The sequence below is a fragment of the Oncorhynchus clarkii genome, chromosome 29, assembly GCF_045791955.1.
Source record: "Oncorhynchus clarkii lewisi isolate Uvic-CL-2024 chromosome 29, UVic_Ocla_1.0, whole genome shotgun sequence".
Taxonomy (NCBI): domain Eukaryota; kingdom Metazoa; phylum Chordata; class Actinopteri; order Salmoniformes; family Salmonidae; genus Oncorhynchus; species Oncorhynchus clarkii.
In genome coordinates, this window is record NC_092175.1 from 404,364 (window position 1) to 427,681 (window position 23,318).

At 41.3% G+C, this 23,318-nt stretch overlaps 2 non-coding genes across 2 annotated transcripts; both read right to left on the reverse strand.

Moving 5' to 3' along the window:
- Nucleotides 1-5,785: 5,785 nt before the first annotated feature.
- On the reverse strand, nucleotides 5,786-5,857 carry trnat-ugu (transfer RNA threonine (anticodon UGU)). Its single transcript has one exon. It is a non-coding gene; the product is annotated as a tRNA-Thr (tRNA).
- A 530-nt stretch (nucleotides 5,858-6,387) lies between these two features.
- Nucleotides 6,388-6,459, reverse strand: trnaa-cgc (transfer RNA alanine (anticodon CGC)). The gene has a single exon. It is a non-coding gene; the product is annotated as a tRNA-Ala (tRNA).
- Between the last annotated feature and the right edge of the window lie 16,859 nt (nucleotides 6,460-23,318).

Consider the following 23,318-nt stretch of genomic DNA (forward strand, 5'->3'; position numbering starts at 1 on the left):
ACCATTGTGCTGTTGTTGCTGTTAGAAATACTAAGGTTCCTAAAACAAACCCACGTTTTATTCGTAAGAGAAATTTGAAGTGTTTTAATGAGCAGGCTTTCTGTCATGATTTGTTTTATTTTGACTGGAGCAGATTGAGTTTATCCCTGATGTGGAAACTGCTGGGAAATTCTTTCATGATGGTTTTTTCCAAATAGTAAACAAACATGCCCCATTCCGCAGGTTCAGGGTTAAAGGGCGGGTTAATCCATGGTTTTCTTCTGAGCTGTCTTGTATTATTCACAACCGTAATCTAGCCTGGGCTAAAGCAAGGAAATCATGTTCTGATGCTGATTGGCTTATTTTTAGGCAGTTATGAAACAAGTGTTATTTTCTTCTCAGGAAGGCCAAATCTGAATATTTTATGTCTGTTACCACTGATAACCTGAATGACCCTGTCACGTCCTGACCTTAGTTCCTTTTTTTATGTCTCTATTTTAGTTTGGTCAGGGTATGAGTTGGGGTGGGCATTCTATGTTTTGTTCTGTGTGTTAGATTTCTATGTGTTTGGCCTGGTATGGTTCCCAATCAGAGGCAGCTGTCAATTGTTGTCTCTGATTGAGAACCATACTTAGGCAGCCTGTTTTCCCACTATGGGTTGTGGGTAGTTGTTTTCTGTTTTGTGTGTATTGCACCTTGCAGAACTGTTCGTTTGTTGTGTTGTTGTTTTTGTTCAAGTATTCGTATTTATTAAAAGTATTATGAATACTTACCACGCTGCACCTTGGTCCTCTTCTCCTTCTCCCGACGACAATCGTTACAGAACCTAGAATGTTTTGGGAGGCTATTAAGTCTATGTCTGGTAACAGTAATGTTAATTAATTACCGTCATGTTTTTTGAAGGACTCTGTTACTGTATATGACAAAACTAAATTGTTTCAATGACTTACTTTGTATCATCTGGTGGGCTGTTTGATTCAGTGTCCTCTGTCTCTGTACAACCCTGTGTGGAAGAACCAGTGAGAGCGGGTCAAACTTTTAGTTTTTTGCCATTCTCAGTGCAGGTGGTACGTTAAGCCCTGAAATCCTTAAATCAGAGAAAGCCTGCAGGTCCTGATCTTTTGGATCCCTTCTTTTTAAATCTGGCAGCTGATTTCATAGCTGAACCACTTACATATCTGTTCAATCTAACCCTGGAATGTAATGAAATTCCAAAGATCTGGAAATCAGCATTTGTCCTACCACTTTTAAAAGGGAGAGATCCAACTCTTTTAAATAATTATAGGCCAATCTCAAAGCTGTCACCCCTGGTGAAAATACTTGAAACCCTTGTGAGTGAACAGCTAAATTAGTTTTTATTTACTAACTCTATTGTATTAATGTACCAATCGGGCTTCAGGAAGAAGCATAGCACAATTACAGCAGCCATGAAGGTTGTAAATTATACCACTGAAGCCCTTGACAAAAAACAGCACTGTGTCTGTCTCACTTTTTATTGATCTCTCTAAGGCTTTTGATACAGTTGATCATGCTATACTAAGGCAGAGATTGTCGAGTGTAGGTCTTTCAGAGCATGCAGTTGCATGGTTTGCTAACTATCTGTCTGATAGAACTCAGTGCTCTCAATTTGATGGGCTTATGTCTGTTAAATTGTCCGTCTTTAATGGTGTGCCCCAAGGCTCTTTTCCTGGTCCTCTCTTATTCACTATTTATATAAATGATTTAGACAAAAATGTCCAAAATGCACAACTTCATTTTTATGCTGATGATACTGTTATTTACTGTTGTGCCTCATCTCTTACAAAAGCTTCCCAGAACTTGCAAACTGCTTTTTATACTGTTCAACATACCTTGTGTCAATTGAAGCTTATCCTCAATACTGACTAAACTAATGGTGTTTTCTAAAGCAAGAAATAGACCTCTGAACCTTTCAACTATTACTACCTGTCAGGGCAAGGAGATTGAGGTTGTAACCTCATACAAATAACTTGGAATTTTAATTGATGATGGCCTCTCTTTTAAATTAAGAATATTCAACAACTTACAAAAAAATTGAAGCTGAAATTGGAATTTTATTTTAGGAATAAGGCCTGTTTTTCTGTTGAAGCCAGGAGGAGGCTAGTAATCAGCTACATTTATGCCTTTACTAGACTATGGGGATATTTTATATATGAATGCTTCCGCTCAGTGTTTGAGATCAATTGACACCCTTTACCATGGCACTGTGAGACTTATTTTAAACTGCAAAACCCTTACCCACCACTGCACTTTGTATAACAGGATTGGCTGGCCTTCTCTAGTCACTCGTAGGCTCAGTCACTGGTATACTTTTATTTACATGGCCATTTTGGATTTACTACCTTTTTATTTGGGCATTTTTATTGTTCAGAAATGTGGTGGGTACTCTCTTCGTTCGCTGGACTTTATCCTGCTAACTGTTCCAAATGTCCAAACGGAATTTGGTAAAAGGGCTTTTATGTCCTCTGTGTCATCGTCTTGGAACGCCTTACAAAATACTTTTAAACTGGAAGAACCTGTTCCGATTGGTATTTTTAAATCACTGATGAATGATCTTGAGACTGATTCCCCGACCTGTCAATGTTTTTAATTTGCTGTTTTTGATTTTGTTATAATCTTGTGAATTATATGGTTTTTACTAGATTACTTGTAGTTTTTCATGTTGTTTGTCTGTAATTTTTGTAATGACTTGGTTGCTGCCTATCTTGGCCAGGACGCTCTTGAAAAAGAGATTTTAAATCTCAATGAGCCCTTCCTGGTAAACTAAAGGTTAAATAAAATAAATACTGCACAGACACACTAAAGCTGTACAGTGTAGTTTGATAAGTCAGTTTCAATTATTTGCAGATGTATTCCCTATTATTTACAAATTGAAAGATGTAACATTTTAAATGAATGTGGCAGAACAGTTTAGCATAGAGTTCAGTCTTTTTTCCTCCTTGGCCTCGTTTTTTATTACATGGGATTTCCCCAGTGCCAACTTCACATGAGATGGCTGCTGTCTACTGTCATGTGGTGCTGGATGACAGATATCGCTTTGCCAATATCGCTGCTGTCCATAGTCCTGAAATACACAATCTCGGCTTTTTGCATATGTACGACCTTCCAAACTTGACCCCACACACAAACACACACATTAATGCTAATCTCTCACACACTTTTGAACATTGCACAACCTGCAACAAGACACTGAAAGAGCATTTTATTCCAAGTGTGTTTGTGTTTGAATAAAGACCCGAAGAAGGAAATCAATGTGTGGATGTTGATTGGACAATGTATATGTGCTTTGCAGAAGCCAGTTTTTTTTTGCATTCCCTGTAGTGTGTATTTTACTGGAGTATGATCAGATTGCTTTGTTTAAACCAGAATGAAGATTTGGTCTGAGAAACTATGCCGATTATAGCATGATTGCTATTTTTTATACTTTTTAAATAAGGCAATGTTTATATGACCCCCTTTCAAAGAGTCGCTCATTAATCACTTTCTTGCAGATATACAGTGCCTTCAGAAAGTATACCCCTTCACTTATTCCTCATTTTGTTATTTTACAGCCTGAATTCCAAATGGATTAAATTATAGTTTTTTTATCATCTCACCCAGCTGCAGACAATACCCCATAATGACAAAGTGAAAATATGTTTTAAATTTTTTCTCAATTGTATTAAATTAAATACAGAAATATCTCATTTACAATATTCACACAGTATTCACATTTAAGTATTCACAATACATGTTAAAATCACCTTTGGCAGCGATTAAAGCTCTGAGTCTTTCTGGGTAAGTCTCCAAAAGCTTTGCACCCTTGGATTGTACCATATTTGCAATATCACAATATATACAGTACCAGTCAAAAGTCTGGACACACCTACTCATTTAAGGGTTTTTCTTTCTTTTTACAATTTTTTACATTTTAGAATAATAGTGAAGACATCAAAACTATGAAATAGCACAATTGTAATCATGTAGTAAGAAAAAAGTGTTAAACTAATCAAAATATAGATTCTTCGAAGTAGCCATCCTTTTCCTTGACCACTTTGCACACTCTTGGCATTCTCTCAACCCTTTTCATGAGGTAGTCACCTGGAATGTTTTTCAATTAACAGGTGTACCTTCTTAAAAGTTAATTTGTGGAATTTCATTCCTTCTTAAAGCGTTTGAGCCAATAGGTTGTGTTGAGACAACCCTATTTGGTAAAAGACCAAGTCCATATTATGCCAAGAATAGCTCAAATAAGCAAAGAGAAACAACAGTCCAATGTTACTTAAGACATTAAGGTCAGTCATTATGGAAAATTTCAAGAACTTTGAAAGTTTCTTCTAGTGCAGTCGCAAAAACCATGAAGCGCTATGATGAAACTGGCTCTCATGAGGAAGACCCAGAGTAACCTCTGCTGCAGAGGATAAGTTCAGTAGAGTTAACTGCACCTCAGTTTGGAGCCCAAATAAATGCTTCACAGAGTTCAAGAAACACACATCTCAACATGCACTGTTCAGAGGAGACTGCGTGAATCAGGCCTTCATGGTCGAATTGCTCCATTGAAACCACTACTAAAGGACGCACACCAATAATAAGAAGAGACTTGCTTGGGCGAAGAAACACGAGCAATGGACCTTAGACTGGTGGAAATCTGTACTTTGGTCTTATGAGTCCAAATTTTTGCCTTTCAATGTGTGTGTAAAGAATCCAGGGTGTTTAGTTGTGTCACGACTTGTGCTGCTCACCAAGGAACGATGGGAGAGAGGAGGTTTTCCCACACCTCCATCAACTTCACCCGAACCAACACCACGACCCACACCGCTGTCCACTCCTCCGTCACCTGGACTTCAGGACCCTGGCTGCCAGCGTGGGATGGAATGAGAGGGCCCTGCAGGGACACCACCCTTACCCTCGACCAGCTGGATAACCTGTTGGCCACCCGCGGACGTCCAGATCAGGGTCCGTCCATTCCATTCCCCAGCACCTCCAATCCTACACTGTACTTTTGGTAATACTTTGTGAGTAGGCAACAAATACAATCATCTTAAATTGACATGTTGAATTTCTTTGCCATAGTAAATTGTATATTGCGCAAATTTCCCTAATACGGACAGTGTGTGTTACTAACTTATACAAGCTTGCATTTTCAACCTATAAATCTTAGTGGAATTACACAAAATGTTAACCTCAAACAAAAGCATGGGATTTGTTCTCTACAGTGGCTACAGCAGAGAACTGGAAGGAAAGGCGGCCAAAGGAGGTGTTGGCTTTGGGGATGACCAGTGAGATATACCTGCTGGAGCGCGTACTACGGGAGATAAGGGGGAGCTTTACCTAGCATAGACTAAAAAGATGACCTGGAGCCAGTGGGTCTGGCGACGAATATGTAGCGAGAGCCAGCCGACTAGAGCATACAGGTCGTAGTGGCCATATCAATACAATTGACCCTTTCTTTACACTGTTCTAATGAAAGTAAATTTCCATAATATCATCTAGCTTCCATAAACGTCGAACAAGGATTGAACCCATGTGCTTCAGTTTACAAAAACAGATGACTTAGAACATCTATTTCCTTCTTAATATGTCAATATTCTGGAAAGTAGAGTTGTGCAAAAGCTAATTTCACAACTAAATATACTCATCAGAGAATTTGGGGATTAACTTCAGAGCGCATGCATTTCTAGTAGAAGCTCTACCGTAGAGGCACATCCCCTTACTATATAATAGCAGGATTGCCATTTTGAGAAAACTTTTTTTTCTTCAAAGTCCTCCAGTGAAAGAACCTTCCCATGGTACCAGCTATCTTTCAGTAAGGCACAGATGGGATTAGAACCCATGATCTTCTGTTTACAAGACCGACACCTTACCGCTTGGCCACCATGCCACTCTATGCTGCAAGATATTTATCAACATTCTGGAAAGTAGTAGTTGTGTAATGTGAATTTGGCACACAAATAACATCTCTGTTTCCTGTGAGAATTTTAACATTCTGAAAAGTAGGAGTTGTGTAATGTGAATTTGGCACACAAATACTCAGGGATTGAACCAAGGACCTCATACTAAAATAGCATGCACTCCCCCTCTGAGCTTCGATCCCATTTTATTTGCAGATAAAATGCAATATTAATACAATGTACTTTTTATATACACCACTCCATTGAAAATACAATGAAATGATAGCAGCAATTCTAAATACAAGCAAGTATGGACAGTCATCTAACCCATGAACTTCAGTTTTTGAAAATGATGCAATTGAAGTTGGCAACCATGCCACTTCTGTTCCATAAATGTACGAACAGGGATTGAACACATGTTCTTCAGATTACAAGAGCAAATTATTTAGCACATCTCTGTTTCCTGCTGAGAATTTCAACATTCTGGAAAGTAGGAGATGGGCCATTGCAAAAATGTTAATGGAGAAGCTGGGGATTGAACCCAGGACCTCATACATGCGAAACATGCGCTCTACCACTGAGCTACATCCCCTTTCTGGGAAAGAAAAAATGTTTCTTTTTTTTAAATTTCACCTATAATTAACCAGGTAAGCTAGTTGAGAACAAGTTTTCATATTCAACTGCGACCTGGCCAAGATAAAGCAAAGCAGCGCAACACAAACAACAACACAGAGTTACAGATGGAATAAACAAGCGTACAGTCAATAACACAATAGAAGAAAAAAAAGAAAGTCTATATACAGTGCGTGCAAATGGAGGTAAGGCAATAAATAGGCCATAGTAGCGAAGTAATTACAATTTAGCAAATTAACACTGGAGTGATAGATGAGCAGATGATGATGTGCAAGTAGAAATACTGGTGTGCAAAGAGCAGAAAGTATATTAAAACAATATGGGGATGAGGTAGGTAGATTGGGTGGGCTATTTACAGATGGGCTTTGTACAGCTGCAGCGATCAGTTAGCTGCTCAGATAGCCGATGTTTAAAGTTAGCAGTGTTGCCAACACCTCAGTAAGGAAAGTAGCTATTGGCTGTCCTAAAAGTCGCTAGAAGTTGCTAAATGATGTCATTGCCTAATTTGCATAATTGTCAATGTGCATGTAATTGTGATGGACACTGTAGGAGTGAGGAATAACATTGTGGAAGAGACAAAAGGTGAGTAAAATGAAAATGTCTGCAAGTATTCAGAGGGGTCTGAATACTTGCTAAATACAGCGACTAAGTCTCTAAGTTGGCAACACTGAAAGTTAGTGAGGGAAATATGTCTCCAGCTTCAGCGATTTTTGCAATTCGTTCCAGTCATTGTCAGCAGAGAACTGGAAGGAAAGGCGGCCAAAGGAGGTGTTGGCTTTGGGGATGACCAGTGAGATATACCTGCTGGAGCGCGTGCTACAGGTGGGTGTTGTTATCGTGACCAGTGAGCTGAGATAAGGCGGAGCTTTACCTAGCATAGACTAAAAAGATGACCTGGAACCAGTGGGTCTGGCGACGAATATGTAGTGTTGATGATTAACTTACAGGAGAGTGAGACCAAATCATGGACGCTGGACAGAGTGGAATCAAGTATAGCAAAAAGGCAGTTTATTAAGGTCAAAGATATCTTGTCCTAGCAGTTTAACGTGCATGGACCTGATTCATATAGCTCAAAAAGAGTTAGCTGAAAAAGGGGCTTAGACAAAGGTTACAGCAGTTTTTATACATAGAATAATGTAGGTAGAGTCTTGTCGTGTCGCCTTCTGAATGGTCCCGAAGGGTTGGAGGCGGACCTGCTCTAGCCAGAGCAGGAGCCCCATTGGTGCACAGCAGAGTCTTCTGCTCTGGGCACCCGACCAGTAGAGGGGGGATGAAGTGTGTGTGTTTATGCAAGAAGGTATTTGTGTGTCAGGGGATCATGAGGTAGGGGGAACTGAGAGGGGCAGTTTTATGGCTGGGTGTGTGTGTTCGTGCGATGGAATGTCTGTGTGTGTCCTGGGGTCGTGAGATAAGAGAACTGAGAGGGGCAGTTTATGGTTGGGTATATGTGTTCATTCCTGTTTGGGCAGGGATACGTGCAATGACTTGAGTCAAGCGGATAAATTTGGCGCTGTATAATATATGAGCTATGTGTATGAATACATGTGTATATGACAAATCCCCCTCTTCACATCTTTTAAGACGTGAAAACTATAGCAGAAACGAGAAGGAGGATATAACAAAAACAAGAAGCCCCTGTTATATAAATATTCATACACATAGCTCATATAAACAAAGACATTCCGTCGTAAGAACACATACACCCAGCCATAAGACTGACCCCCTCTTCCTTATATAAACACACATCTCATCTCCCTCTAACTGGCCGGTCCCAAGAGCAAAGAACTTTTGCTGTGCACCAATGGGGCCCGCTCTGGCTAGAGTAAGGGAATACCCCCCTGAATTGTACAAAAATGAATGGCAAGATATTGGCATTGGACAAACCATATACACGATGTCCAATAACACCCAAATCGGCGTTGATTCGTGTAAAGTATATGGCAAATGCCATATGGCAATTGCCAATTGTAACACCTCAAAAATCCAACAGGGGGCGAGTGCGCTCCACCGGGGTTTTTCATATTGGAAATGTAACCCAAGTCAACATCCAAAAGAAAAATTTTGAAAAAAGGATATTTTTTTCAAAAACTTTTCACCCCTTAAAAAAGTGGGCCTTTTTTCGAAATTCTTTCGATTTTTTTGTCAATTACACATGTGTAAGAGCTGTATGAATATACTTTTGTCCAATTTTTTTATCATATTTTTTATTTTTTTAATTACATGCGCATAAGGCATATGTTTTGTACATTTGCAATATGATTTCATAGGAAGTCAAAAGTCAAAAATGTCAAAATTTGGTAAAAAACTTCACACATCCTTAAAAAAGTGCTTTCTGGACCGTTTTTCAAAATTCTTTCAATTTTTATGTCAATTACACATGTATAAGAACTTTATCAACATACTTTAGTCATACTTTATTATCCTTTTTTTTATTTTTTTACTTGTGCATAAGGCATATGTTTTCTCCATTTGGAATATGATTTCATAGGAAGTCAAAAGTCAAAAGTCAAAAATGTCAAAATTTGGTAAAAAACTTCACACATCCTTAAAAAAGTGCTTTCTGGACCGTTTTTCAAAATTCTTTCGAATTTTGTGTCAATTACACACGTATAAGAACTTTATCAACATACTTTATTCGTATTTTATTATCATAATTTTTTTATGTTTTTTTACATGTGCATAAGGCATATGTTTTGTCCATTTGCAATATGATTTAATAGGATGTCAAAAGTCGAAAATTAGATTTTTTTTTTAAACTTTAAAAACTAAAAAAAGTGCTTTCTGGACCGTTTTTCGAAATTGTTTCGATTTTAAGACAATTAATCATGTGTAAGAAGTGTATGAATATACTTTTGTAAAATGTTATTATCATTATTATTTTTTTTTTACTTGTGCATAAGGAATATGATTTGTCCATTTGCAATATGATTTCATAGGAAGTCAAAAGTCAAAGTCCAAAGTCAATTTTTTTGGGGGCCAAAATTGACTGAACTGATGAACTCGGGACGGCCGGGCAGTGATAGTTGTTCATTTCCATCACTCGTTGTGTTGATTTCATCATGTCCATTTGGTGATGTTTTTTCACTATAGAATCATATTGCAAATGCGCGTGCAACTGGTAACCGGGAAAAAAAAAAAGGTGATTTCATTATGTCCATTTGTTTATGTTTCCTTACTTTTTCAAAGTCACTGTGCATTTGCAATATGTTTCAATGGGCAGGTACCATCACGAATTTGTCATGCTGTAAAAATCCTGCAGGAATGTGAAATTGACTGGCCCGATGAACTCGGGATGGCTTTGCAGTGATTCTGGGTCATCTCAATCGCTCGTTTGGGTTGATTTCAGAATGTCGCTTTTGGTGATGTTTTTTCACTATAGAATCATATTGCAAATGCACGTGCAACTGGTCACCCTAAAAAAAAATTTTTGATTTTTTTTGTTTATGTTTCCTTACTTTTTCAAAGTCACTGTGCATTTGCAATATGTTTTTTCACTATAGAATCATATTGCAAATGCACATGCAACTGGTCACCCCCCCAAAATTTTTTTAGATTTTTTTGGTTTATGTTTCCTTACTTTTTCAAAGTCACTGTGCATTTGCAATATGTTTTTTCACTATAGAATCATATTGCAAATGCACGTGCAACTGGTCACCCCCCCAAAAAATTTTTAGATTTTTTTTGTTTATGTTTCCTTACTTTTTCAAAGTCACTGTGCATTTGCAATATGTTTTTTCACTATAGAATCATATTGCAAATGCACGTGCAACTGGTCACCTAAAAATTAAAAAAAATTGTTTATGTTTCCTTACTTTTTCAAAGTCACTGTGCATTTGCAATATGTTTTTTCACTATAGAATCATATTGCAAATGCACGTGCAACTGGTCACCTAAAAATAAAAAAAAATTGTTTATGTTTCCTTTATGTTTCATTTGCAATATGTTTTAATGGGCAGGTACCATCACGAATTGGTCATGCTATAAAAATCCTGCAGGAATGTGAAATTGACTAGCCCGATGAACTCGGGATGGCTTTGCAGTGATTCTGGTTCATCTCAATCGCTCGTTAGGGTAGATTTCAGAATGTCGCTTTTGGTGATGGTACCTCACTGTTTAAACATATTGCAAATGTACAAGAGTCCATCAGTCAATTAGATATCATTCTGACACCAAACTGATACAAACTGACACCAAACCCACTTTTTCCAACTCGTTTAGTAGCCAACTATTACATACTTCAGAGCTGGCCCAAAATTCACAACGCCTTGGGTTCAAACCATAAAAAAACCATAAAACACGTAGTTACGTTCTAGCTGCGGGTCCATTTCTTATGTTATGTGTTGGCCTAGCTGAGGCGACCCCGAATCCCAAGTTTCGGCTCGATAGGTCATTTGGTGTCCGAGAAAAACCCTAATTGGTGCTGAAAATCCACTATTTTCCATGACTTGCTACGGGGTCCTTGAACGAGCTATCGGACAGAAACGTCGGGGTCCGTCTCTATGGGCCGAGCCGGTTTCAATGCACCTAGCCTTGCGTCTCTGAGACTTTTCTAAACGTCGTCATTTTCGTAATGGTCAAAATTAATTGAAGGTATTGCAAATTTACGAGGCTGTTTCTCGGTCCGAGAACCGTCTAGAGCCACGTAACTCACCACGCACCATCGACCGGAGGTCTAGAACAGGTTTCTAAAGTTTCGGAACTCTAGGTCCGACGGTTCTTTTTTAGCTCCAACAAAGCTAACTATTGCAGCCACTGTCTGTCTCTACGCACCCCAATACGTCCCTCCATCCAAGGTGTGTTTTAGTGTGATTTTTTTTTCCTTTGATTTTTTGGGGGAAAAATGACTGATTTACAGTTCATGGGGGTTGCCTAATCACACATAGGAAGTTTTGGAAAGATCAGACTTTTTTAACCCCTCGAAACAGCCCCTGAGACACCAGTTATGGCACTTCCGGTTGGCACAGGAAGCTATAAATCACCACATATCCTCATTGGGGTATGCTGTTACAGAATCCTGAGTTTTAAGTCCTTACGTTAAGAACTGACTGATTTACACAGGGTTGAATGCACTATGTCTGTCAAACTGCAGGCAGGGTATGGGTAAACACTTTTAGGGGCATTTTAACCACTTCCGGTTGGTCCAGGAAGCTTAGAATCAACACAGGTAGACCTCATAGTGGCCTGATGGACTGGTACCGAAGACAGGTTCATACGGCATTCATAACCCATATAGACTTCAGGTTGAAATTAGGGGTGCAGGCAATGTATTCCTATGGGGAGAGATGACACTGTAATCTGTGAGATCAAAAAACACTGTTTTACTGTTAAGGGTTAATGCCACACGGTCAAGGTTAGGCTTGCACGGATCGGGAGGACCTTAGGAACATTCATGTGGTGTAATTTTTCTTCTCACCTAAACGGTTCTCTCACTGTCACTCAAAAGCAAATGACATTGTGGGGCAGGCTTCATTTTGGGCCTACTTTTCTAATGGTCGTTGCGCTTAGACCGAGCGAGCTACGGTCAAGCGGGATAGCTCGTTGAACTCAGCACAGTCTGGAGACTATGGTGATGCCATTTTTTGTGTTGATTTCAGAATGCCATTTTGGTGATGGTCCCTCTCTGTTTAAACATATTGCAAATGCACAAAAGTCAACTAGCAAGTCAGTGTCCATCAGTCAATTAGATGTCATTATGACACCAAACCCACTTTTTCCTACTCATTTAGAAGCCAACTATCACATATGTCAGAGCAGTCCCATAATTCACAGCGCCTTTAGTTTAAAACATAATAAAAATGTAAAACACATAGTTACGTTCTAGCTGCGGGTCCAGTTCGGACATTATGTGAAGTCCTATGTGAGGCGACCCCGAATCCCGAGTTTCGGCTCGATAGGTCATTTGGCGTCCGAGAAAAACCCTAATTGGTGCTGAAAATCCACTATTTTCCATGCCTTCCTACGGGGTCCTTGAACGAGCTATCGGACAGAAACGTTGGGGTCCGTCTCTATGGGCCGAGCCGGTTTCAATGCACCTAGCCTTGCGTCTCTGAGACTTTTCTAAACGTCGTCATTTTCGTACTGGTCAAAATGAATTGAAGGTATTGCAAATGTACGAGGCTGTTTCTCGGTCCGAGAACCGTCTAGAGCCACGTAACTCACCACGCACCATCGACCGGAGGTCTAGAACAGGTTTCTAAAGTTTCGGAACTCTAGGTCTGACGGTTCTTTTTTAGCTCGAACAAAGCTAACTATTGCAGCCACTGTCTGTCTCTACGCACCCCAATACGTCCCTCCATTCAAGTTGTGTTTTAGTGTGATTTTTTTTTCCTTTGATTTTTTTTGGGAAAAATGACTGATTTACAGTTCATGGGGGTTGCCTAATCACATATATGAAGTTTTTGACAGATCTGACTTTTTTAACCCTTCGAAACAGCCCCTGAGACACCATTTAAGGCACTTCCGGTTGGCACAGGAAGCTATAATTCACCACATATCCTCATTGGGGTATGCTTTTACAGAATCCTGAGTTTTAAGTCCTTACGTTAAGAACTGAGTTATTTACGGAGGGTTTAGTATGTGTGTGTTATTTCAGAAAATCATAGAAAATCACAGAAATCTCGCAGAGCTCCGCAGCACACTTTAAAAAGATTCGTATGAACACCCTGCAACTGGATCTGTAACCGTTGAAAAAAAAAACGCCTATTTGTGACCATCACCAAGATGTCATTTTTCCGTTTCTCTTAAATGACGATAGATAAATGGCTGGTTCTTTTTTTATTGACACCGGAGGCTCCTTGACTTTGACCTGAAGTGGAAAAATAATTTCTCTATTTCCATTTAGGACCTTTAATCCCAGAAAAACGGCCATAACTCAAAAACCGTCGAGGCCTAGACGCCATCTTGTTCGGGGCCAAATGCCCATTATGCCAAACCTACGCTCACCGAGTTTCGGCTTCGAAATATTTTCCGTTTTCGAGATAAGGCCCCGTCGGGATTCGTGATGTTTTGCCAAATTGCCATATGATTCCGTATGCCCTCTTGTGGGAAATTCCGGGATAGCGGAAAAACGGTCAAAAACTTGTTTATTTTATAAAACGGAAACCGAATGTCCGACAAAGTTCATTTGATGACTTCCCGGTAGGTCTGGCCCTACCGCACGGCCCGACGCCGACCGCGAATTTTACAAACGATTTCGGACGTCTAGTAAGGGACCGTACATTTGCAATATGGACTTTTTCACTGATCATACACGAAATGCCAAAATGTTCCCTTAAGGTATGCAAGGCCCGCCTCCAACCCTCCGACCAGTCAAGAAGACCGAAACGACAAGACTCCACCTACTTTATTCTATGTATAAAAATGTATGTAACCATTGTATAGGCCTCTTTTTCACCTGGCTCCTTGCCGAGTTATGTGAACTAGGTCCGTGCACGTAAAACTGCGGGACAAGATATCTCTGACTCATTAAAACTGTCTTTTGTTACAACTGAAATCCACTCTGTCCAGCGTCCGTGATTTGGTCTCAACTCTCCAGTATTTGAACACTAACAAATGGGTAGCAGAGTTTGGTTGTTCTTGAATTCGATCTATTATAAGTTAGTGTGAGAGGACGAGACTGATCACGGCTAAAAAATCAGACGGAAGAGTGACTTCCCCAGCCATTCATCTTGCCTCAGGAAATCTGATCGGAGCGCTCTATATAAAGGTGAGCAGAGCCCATTATATCGAAATCTGCATATTGTATTATAGCCTAAACCAAATTTTGATCAGAAAGTACTGGGCGTGAGTATGAATCGGTGCCCAAATTTTTACATAAGAACCTAAGACATTGATCGGGGAGATCTTGTTTTGCTCGTTTTTATTTTTTATTTGTATTTTTATTTTTTATCAATTGGCCTATTATTAGAAGTGTAGTATGCATGTAAAAGATCCTATTAAATTAGTGCTTACTGTTTAATTGGTTGTGGCTTAGAAGTGTAGTATGCACGTAAAAGTTCCTATTGAATAAGTTCTAAACTGTTTAATTGGTTGTGTTTAGAGATTTAGTTAATTAATAGATCGACTGAATCTGCATGTAAAAGATCCTATTGAATAAGTTGTAAACTGTTTAATTGGTTATGTTAGAGGTGTAGTCGAATAGATATAGGATATGTAAGTTTGGCCTTCCACAAGACAGAGATCGGGAATGATGTGGCTATTGCACATCAAACAATAAACATAATATGAACCAGAGTTGACATTCCATGATTTGGAGATGGGGGAAATTAAATTGAAAGAAACGTTTGTCGCGGAGTAGGTTGGGATACGTAACTGGGCTATTAGGCACACAAAGCCACCTTAGTATCGAATGGCCGTGCAATTTTGATTGACAGCAGCCGGGCTGGAATACTGATTTTCGTTTTTTTCATTCCTGTTGATATTGCCTAAAGTTTAAAATTATTCTGACAATTGCTATAGAATCGCTGGAATTTACTGATATAAGTTCATAAAGGAACTTACTGAATTGTTTCTAGAAAGTATTTAAATAAGCCGCCGAGCTTAGTACAGACTTTGTTTGACAGACGCTAAAAGCTACACACTGATTTTTGGGTTTTTCTATTCTATCCATATTTCCTAAAGATATAGAATTATTCTGACAATTGCTATAGAATCGCTCGAATTTACTGATATAAGTTCATAAAGGAATTTACTGAATTGTTTACAGAAAGTATTTAAATAATTCACTGAACAACTCTTAGTTGTCTAGAAATTCTATCTATATTTCCTAAAGAGCTAGAATTACTCTGAAAATTGTTATAGAACCGCATATATTCACTGATATATTGTTCCAAAAGGAAATCGCCGAATCATTTTTAGAAAATACCTAAACGAATCGCTGAACAAATTCAAATAAAATACGGGAGAAACAGACACGTGGCGGGCGTCACATACTGATAACCCCCTTGGTATGCGAGGGTGGGGGTAGAAGAGATAAGCCATTGCCAGTACAGCAGTATATCTAAGCATACAACGATAGAAATAAACACCACATAGTAAGGATTGAATATACCTAAATAACGCATTATACACATTATCAGACGAACTAGATAAAATGTCTGCAGCTACCACGCCCAAACTAAAATTCAATGAATATTTAGATCAGAGTATGATTGATAGAGCGGGAGGTAAAGAACAGTATGGGAAAGTGGAGAAAGTGTGGAAAGGATTACGGATAAGATGGACACAAGCAGGTTATTTTAGCGGAGGACCACCTACAGGGGGGAAACTCCAAGATATGCAGACAGAATTAGAGGACGCAGTAGAGCATGCAAAAGCGAGTGAGGCGGAGAGAAACAAGATACACAGGTTCAAAAAAGTAGGTACAAGAGAGAGAGAGAGAGCGGAGGGGGAGCTCAAGATAGGTACATGGGCCATACAGGAGAGTAGGAGGGTGCTACCCAAAAACACACCAGACATGATGTGCGTGGCTATTGTGGCGTCGGGGGATGTTAAAGCTCCGCCTGAGAACTTGCCCACGGCTCCCCCTGTGGCCGTTTCTCCCTCACTATATCCACAATTGACAATGGAGGCAGTTCAGCCCCAGCCATACTCAAAGGGACAAAATCACCGGAGCCCGTCACACAACCCATTCCTGCCCAGGGCACCTCCCACAATACAGGCTCCAGTTCTGAGAATAGACCAAGGGGAGTTAAAAGGGGAAATTACCCTGGGGATAACGGCTGGCCATATGGTATGTGAACAGTTCGAAACTGGGATTCCAGGAGCAGGAGACCTCCCCCAGGAACGGAGGCCGCAATGCTCCTCTGTGAACTCTCTCACCTCTGAAACCAGAGGACACCTACAAACAAGATTAGATTCAAACCACTTCTATCAGACGGATAGGGAGGACTGTCATCAGAACATGGATATCGAAAACAAAGAAGAAATTGACATGGTGCTCACCCCAGCTCCGATGGGAGCTCCAAACGTGACTAAGATGCAGGAGCTGCTGAAATCATCAATAGCTCGAGCTAAGGAACTCAGGGAGCTAATAGCTAACCAAGATAACAACAGAGAGGGAGCCTATCCCTTAAGGTATGCAAGGCCCGCCTCCAACCCTCCGACCAGTCAAGAAGACCGAAACGACAAGACTCCACCTACTTTATTCTATGTATAAAAATGTATGTAACCATTGTATAGGCCTCTTTTTCACCTGGCTCCTTGCCGAGTTATGTGAACTAGGTCCGTGCACGTAAAACTGCGGGACAAGATATCTCTGACTCATTAAAACTGTCTTTTGTTACAACTGAAATCCACTCTGTCCAGCGTCCGTGATTTGGTCTCAACTCTCCAGTATTTGAACACTAACAAATGGGTAGCAGAGTTTGGTTGTTCTTGAATTCGATCTATTATAAGTTAGTGTGAGAGGACGAGACTGATCACGGCTAAAAAATCAGACGGAAGAGTGACTTCCCCAGCCATTCATCTTGCCTCAGGAAATCTGATCGGAGCGCTCTATATAAAGGTGAGCAGAGCCCATTATATCGAAATCTGCATATTGTATTATAGCCTAAACCAAATTTTGATCAGAAAGTACTGGGCGTGAGTATGAATCGGTGCCCAAATTTTTACATAAGAACCTAAGACATTGATCGGGGAGATCTTGTTTTGCTCGTTTTTATTTTTTATTTGTATTTTTATTTTTTATCAATTGGCCTATTATTAGAAGTGTAGTATGCATGTAAAAGATCCTATTAAATTAGTGCTTACTGTTTAATTGGTTGTGGCTTAGAAGTGTAGTATGCACGTAAAAGTTCCTATTGAATAAGTTCTAAACTGTTTAATTGGTTGTGTTTAGAGATTTAGTTAATTAATAGATCGACTGAATCTGCATGTAAAAGATCCTATTGAATAAGTTGTAAACTGTTTAATTGGTTATGTTAGAGGTGTAGTCGAATAGATATAGGATATGTAAGTTTGGCCTTCCACAAGACAGAGATCGGGAATGATGTGGCTATTGCACATCAAACAATAAACATAATATGAACCAGAGTTGACATTCCATGATTTGGAGATGGGGGAAATTAAATTGAAAGAAACGTTTGTCGCGGAGTAGGTTGGGATACGTAACTGGGCTATTAGGCACACAAAGCCACCTTAGTATCGAATGGCCGTGCAATTTTGATTGACAGCAGCCGGGCTGGAATACTGATTTTCGTTTTTTTCATTCCTGTTGATATTGCCTAAAGTTTAAAATTATTCTGACAATTGCTATAGAATCGCTGGAATTTACTGATATAAGTTCATAAAGGAACTTACTGAATTGTTTCTAGAAAGTATTTAAATAAGCCGCCGAGCTTAGTACAGACTTTGTTTGACAGACGCTAAAAGCTACACACTGATTTTTGGGTTTTTCTATTCTATCCATATTTCCTAAAGATATAGAATTATTCTGACAATTGCTATAGAATCGCTCGAATTTACTGATATAAGTTCATAAAGGAATTTACTGAATTGTTTACAGAAAGTATTTAAATAATTCACTGAACAACTCTTAGTTGTCTAGAAATTCTATCTATATTTCCTAAAGAGCTAGAATTACTCTGAAAATTGTTATAGAACCGCATATATTCACTGATATATTGTTCCAAAAGGAAATCGCCGAATCATTTTTAGAAAATACCTAAACGAATCGCTGAACAAATTCAAATAAAATACGGGAGAAACAGACACGTGGCGGGCGTCACATACTGATAACCCCCTTGGTATGCGAGGGTGGGGGTAGAAGAGATAAGCCATTGCCAGTACAGCAGTATATCTAAGCATACAACGATAGAAATAAACACCACATAGTAAGGATTGAATATACCTAAATAACGCATTATACACATTATCAGACGAACTAGATAAAATGTCTGCAGCTACCACGCCCAAACTAAAATTCAATGAATATTTAGATCAGAGTATGATTGATAGAGCGGGAGGTAAAGAACAGTATGGGAAAGTGGAGAAAGTGTGGAAAGGATTACGGATAAGATGGACACAAGCAGGTTATTTTAGCGGAGGACCACCTACAGGGGGGAAACTCTAAGATATGCAGACAGAATTAGAGGACGCAGTAGAGCATGCAAAAGCGAGTGAGGCGGAGAGAAACAAGATACACAGGTTCAAAAAAGTAGGTACAAGAGAGAGAGAGAGAGCGGAGGGGGAGCTCAAGATAGGTACATGGGCCATACAGGAGAGTAGGAGGGTGCTACCCAAAAACACACCAGACATGATGTGCGTGGCTATTGTGGCGTCGGGGGATGTTAAAGCTCCGCCTGAGAACTTGCCCACGGCTCCCCCTGTGGCCGTTTCTCCCTCACTATATCCACAATTGACAATGGAGGCAGTTCAGCCCCAGCCATACTCAAAGGGACAAAATCACCGGAGCCCGTCACACAACCCATTCCTGCCCAGGGCACCTCCCACAATACAGGCTCCAGTTCTGAGAATAGACCAAGGGGAGTTAAAAGGGGAAATTACCCTGGGGATAACGGCTGGCCATATGGTATGTGAACAGTTCGAAACTGGGATTCCAGGAGCAGGAGACCTCCCCCAGGAACGGAGGCCGCAATGCTCCTCTGTGAACTCTCTCACCTCTGAAACCAGAGGACACCTACAAACAAGATTAGATTCAAACCACTTCTATCAGACGGATAGGGAGGACTGTCATCAGAACATGGATATCGAAAACAAAGAAGAAATTGACATGGTGCTCACCCCAGCTCCGATGGGAGCTCCAAACGTGACTAAGATGCAGCGTGGCTACTTCAACTGCAGACACTTACGTCAGGCCTGCAACTCTGCCTAGGAGACATGAAAGCACTTCTAGCAAGAGCCACCGACCACGGAACCATGGAGGCCCTCATGACAGCAGCTGACCTTGGATGGCGGGCCCCAACACTGCCCATAGACCACTTCCGTACCAGATTATGGGAAGTTCTACGGAGAGCATACCCTACAGAAAGAAACCATGCCACCTTATCCTCCTTTACAATCAACCCAGGTGAGCAACCTGCAGCATACCTGGACAGGGCTAAGACCACATGGAGATCGGTCCACGAAGAACCATTCGATCACACTGATACCACACTCAGCATGTGGAAGGAAATGGTGGTCAACGGGTGTCCCGGAGATGTTAAAACCAAACTCAGAGGAACGGTAGGGTTGATTGCACTTCCTCTGACCCAATTCAACACTCATGTGCACCACCATGTGACCCAGCACAACAAGGAAAGAGGGGGTGCTGAGAGCCAGGTGCAGTCCCTCCAGGTACAACTCCTGAAACTCCAATTGAAGGAAGCACAACAAGGAGAAAAACCTAAGAAACAGATGGTGGCGGAAGAAACGAAGGAGACAGGCACCAAAACAGACATCTCTCAAATAGTGGCCCAGACTATCTCCCAGATGATTCAACAGCAGGCCGGTCCTCAACCAGCCAACCCGGGGCCTTGGTATCCCCCGCAACCACAATTTGCATACCAGCCGCAATGGATACCAGGCCATCCAAAAAGAGGGGTTTGTTTCAACTGTAGAACTCCAGGGCACTACTCACGAGAGTGTCCATACCCACTCACACCACAACAACGCCAGTGGAACTCTACGAGAGGTCCATATGGGAAGGAAAGGGGTGGAAATAGACCTCAACAGTACGAACATCAGCAACCAGGACCCACACCCATGCATCAGCAACCCGCATACAACCAACCGCAGTTCCAGGGAATGACTGGGAAAACCATCCCCTGGCCATAAAAATGCCCACCACCCACGGCAGAAGAAGGAAACAGCAACTCCCAGACGGTTCACATGTCACCCTTCAATCAGCCATCAACCCTCAACCAGCATCGGCCAAATTAGCTGAAATCATCGGATTGACGCAGGTCCTCATCAGAGGAAAAGGAAAGACTGAATATCTATACAGACTCAGCCCATGCCCATGAAGCAGGCCACACTGATGGACCCAGAACTTTTATGAGAAACACATGGCCCCACACACGAAGGCAAACTAAAGACCCTCCAAAAAGGCCTCGCACATCTGGTGGCACCCTCACATAAAAAATATGACTGACTTATTTTATGACGATGATTTATTTTGTGACGAATGCAATGGTTGTGACAGACACAACCCAAAGACACCATATCAAACACCAATGGGCTCATACGTAATACCTAATGCATGTTTTCAGGATATTAGTATAGACTACACCGACATGGGCCCCGAAAATTTATCTAAAGGCAAACTCTATCTCCTAGTCATAGTAGATAGGTTCTCCAAATGGGTAGAGGCAATAATAACAAAAGGGGAGGATGCTAGGTCAGTCTTTAAGTGGCTACAAACCAAACTAATACCCAGGTATGGCATCCCAAGACAAATCAAATTTGACAAATGGCTCACATTTAACAAACACCTGAGACAGGCGGAAGAAAGATTTGGCATAACCCACAGATTTGGATCTAAGTACAGGCCCCAATCCCAAAATCTGGTGGAACGTCAAACCAAAAGCAAAAGCTAAGATAGCTAAAGTATGTGCCTCATGGGATAATGACTGGTAGAGTCATGCATGGTCCACCAAGGGAGGGAGGTCATATGCCCGCCCTTGATGTACAACAAATTGTAATGTCTAATTATGTGAAAAAACTGACGGTTCTCTCTGCAGCACTCTTTACCCAGGTTCACAAGGTCCAGGAGGGGGAGCTGCCGGGGGACACGCCACTACTGAAGGTAAAGGTTGGTGACGGGGTGTGGGTTACAGTCCACAAGAGAAAGTGGCTGGAACCCAGGTGGACTGGACCGTACGAAGTGAAGGAGGTTACTTCACACTCAGTCCAGGTCAAAGGTAAATCAGGCACACCTTGGCACCGCCTTACACATTGCACCCCAGCCCCAATTCCTTCTAGAACACTGACTGAAGTCAGAGCTGATTTGAGCGGCCTAAATTCGATTCCAAATGAAGACACTCCTTCCTCAGGTGATGCGGCATCAAACTCCACCTCCCCTGAGAAGGGAACCTCGCCCAGTTAGAGGGAAATTTCTCCCTCTCTGGGTGAGGCTGGGGATATCTGGTCCCTTATTTGTGATATTCCTACTGATATTTGGAGTAACCCTAGGACTTTCACATGGTTAATTGAACAACTATTTCACCCTGCCACATCACATACACCAACCCCTACACATGTCCCTAACTCCTTTCCTGATATCACTCCCTCCAATCACTCCCGTCCCAAACGTAGCACTACACCTACAGACCCACCATGCAAACCAGACAAGGTTAGGAGCACCACCTTATGTATACCCACGATTGCAACCGCCACCTTTCTGCTATAGTTTTCACGTCTAATAGATGTGAAGAGGGGGATTTGTTATATAAATATTCATACACATAGCTCATATAAACAAAGACATTCCGGCGTAAGAACACATACACCCAGCCATAAGACTGACCCCCTCTTCCTTATATAAACACACATCTCATCTACCTCTAACTGGCCGGTCCCAAGAGCAAAGAACTTTTGCTGTGCACCAATGGGGCCCGCTCTGGCTAGAGCAAGGCCCGCCTCCAACCCTCCGACCAGTCAAGAAGACCGAAACGACAAGACTCCACCTACTTTCTTCTATGTATAAAAATGTATGTAACCATTGTATAGGCCTCTTTTTCACCTGGCTCCTTGCCGAGTTATGTGAACTAGGTCCGTGCACGTAAAACTGCGGGACAAGATATCTCTGACTCATTAAAACTGTCTTTTGTTACAACTGAAATCCACTCTGTCCAGCGTCCGTGATTTGGTCTCAACTCTCTAGTATTTGAACACTAACACCCCCTCAAGTATGCAGCGAAGCGAGGTAAATAAGGTGGTGTTTCTAACCTTGTATGGAGTGCATTGTTGGTCTGTAGGTGTAATTCTGCGTTTGGGACGGGAGTGATTGGAGTGAGTGATGTTAGGGACGGTGTCAGGGATAGGGGACTGGGTAAGTGTACGTGATGTGGTAGGGTGTGATAGTTGTTCTATTAACCATGTGGAAGTGCCCAGGGACACCTCAAATATCAGTAGGAATATCACAAAGAAAGGCCCAGATATTCCTAGCCTTGCCCAGGGAGAGAGAAATATCCCTCTAACTGGTCGAGGTTCCTTTGTCAGGGGAGATGGAGTTTGATACTCCATCACCTGAGTCAGGAGTGTCTTAATTTGGTATCGAATTAGGCTGCTCAAATCAGCTCAGACTTCAGTCAGTGTTCTGGAAGGAGTTGGGGCTGGGGTGCAATGTGTAAGGTGGTGCCAAGGTGCGCCTGATTTACCTTTGACCTGGACTGAGTGTGAAGTAACCTCCTTCACTTCGTACGGTCCAGTCCACCTGGGTTCCAGCCACTTTCTCTTGTGGACTTTAACCCTCACCCAGTCTCCAACTTTTACCTTCAGTGGTGGCGTGTCTCCCGGCAGCTCCCCCTCTTGGACCTTGCGAACCTGGGTAGAGAGTGCTGCAGAGAGTAGCGTAAACTTTTCACATAATCAGACATTACAATTTGTTGTACATCAAGAGCGGGCATATGACCTCCCTCCCTTGGTGGACCAGGCATGACTCTTCCAGTCATTTTCTCATGAGGAGAGAGATGGGTGCCTGCTCCTGGTGAGGCTCTCACAGCCATCAGTGCCAGAGGCAGGACTTCAACCCATGTCAACTTCGAACCTGCACACACTTTAGCTATCTTAGCTTTCAACTTTTGGTTTGACGTTCCACCAGACCTTGAGATTGGGGCCTGTACACAGATCCAAATCTGTGTGTTATGCCAAATCTTTCTT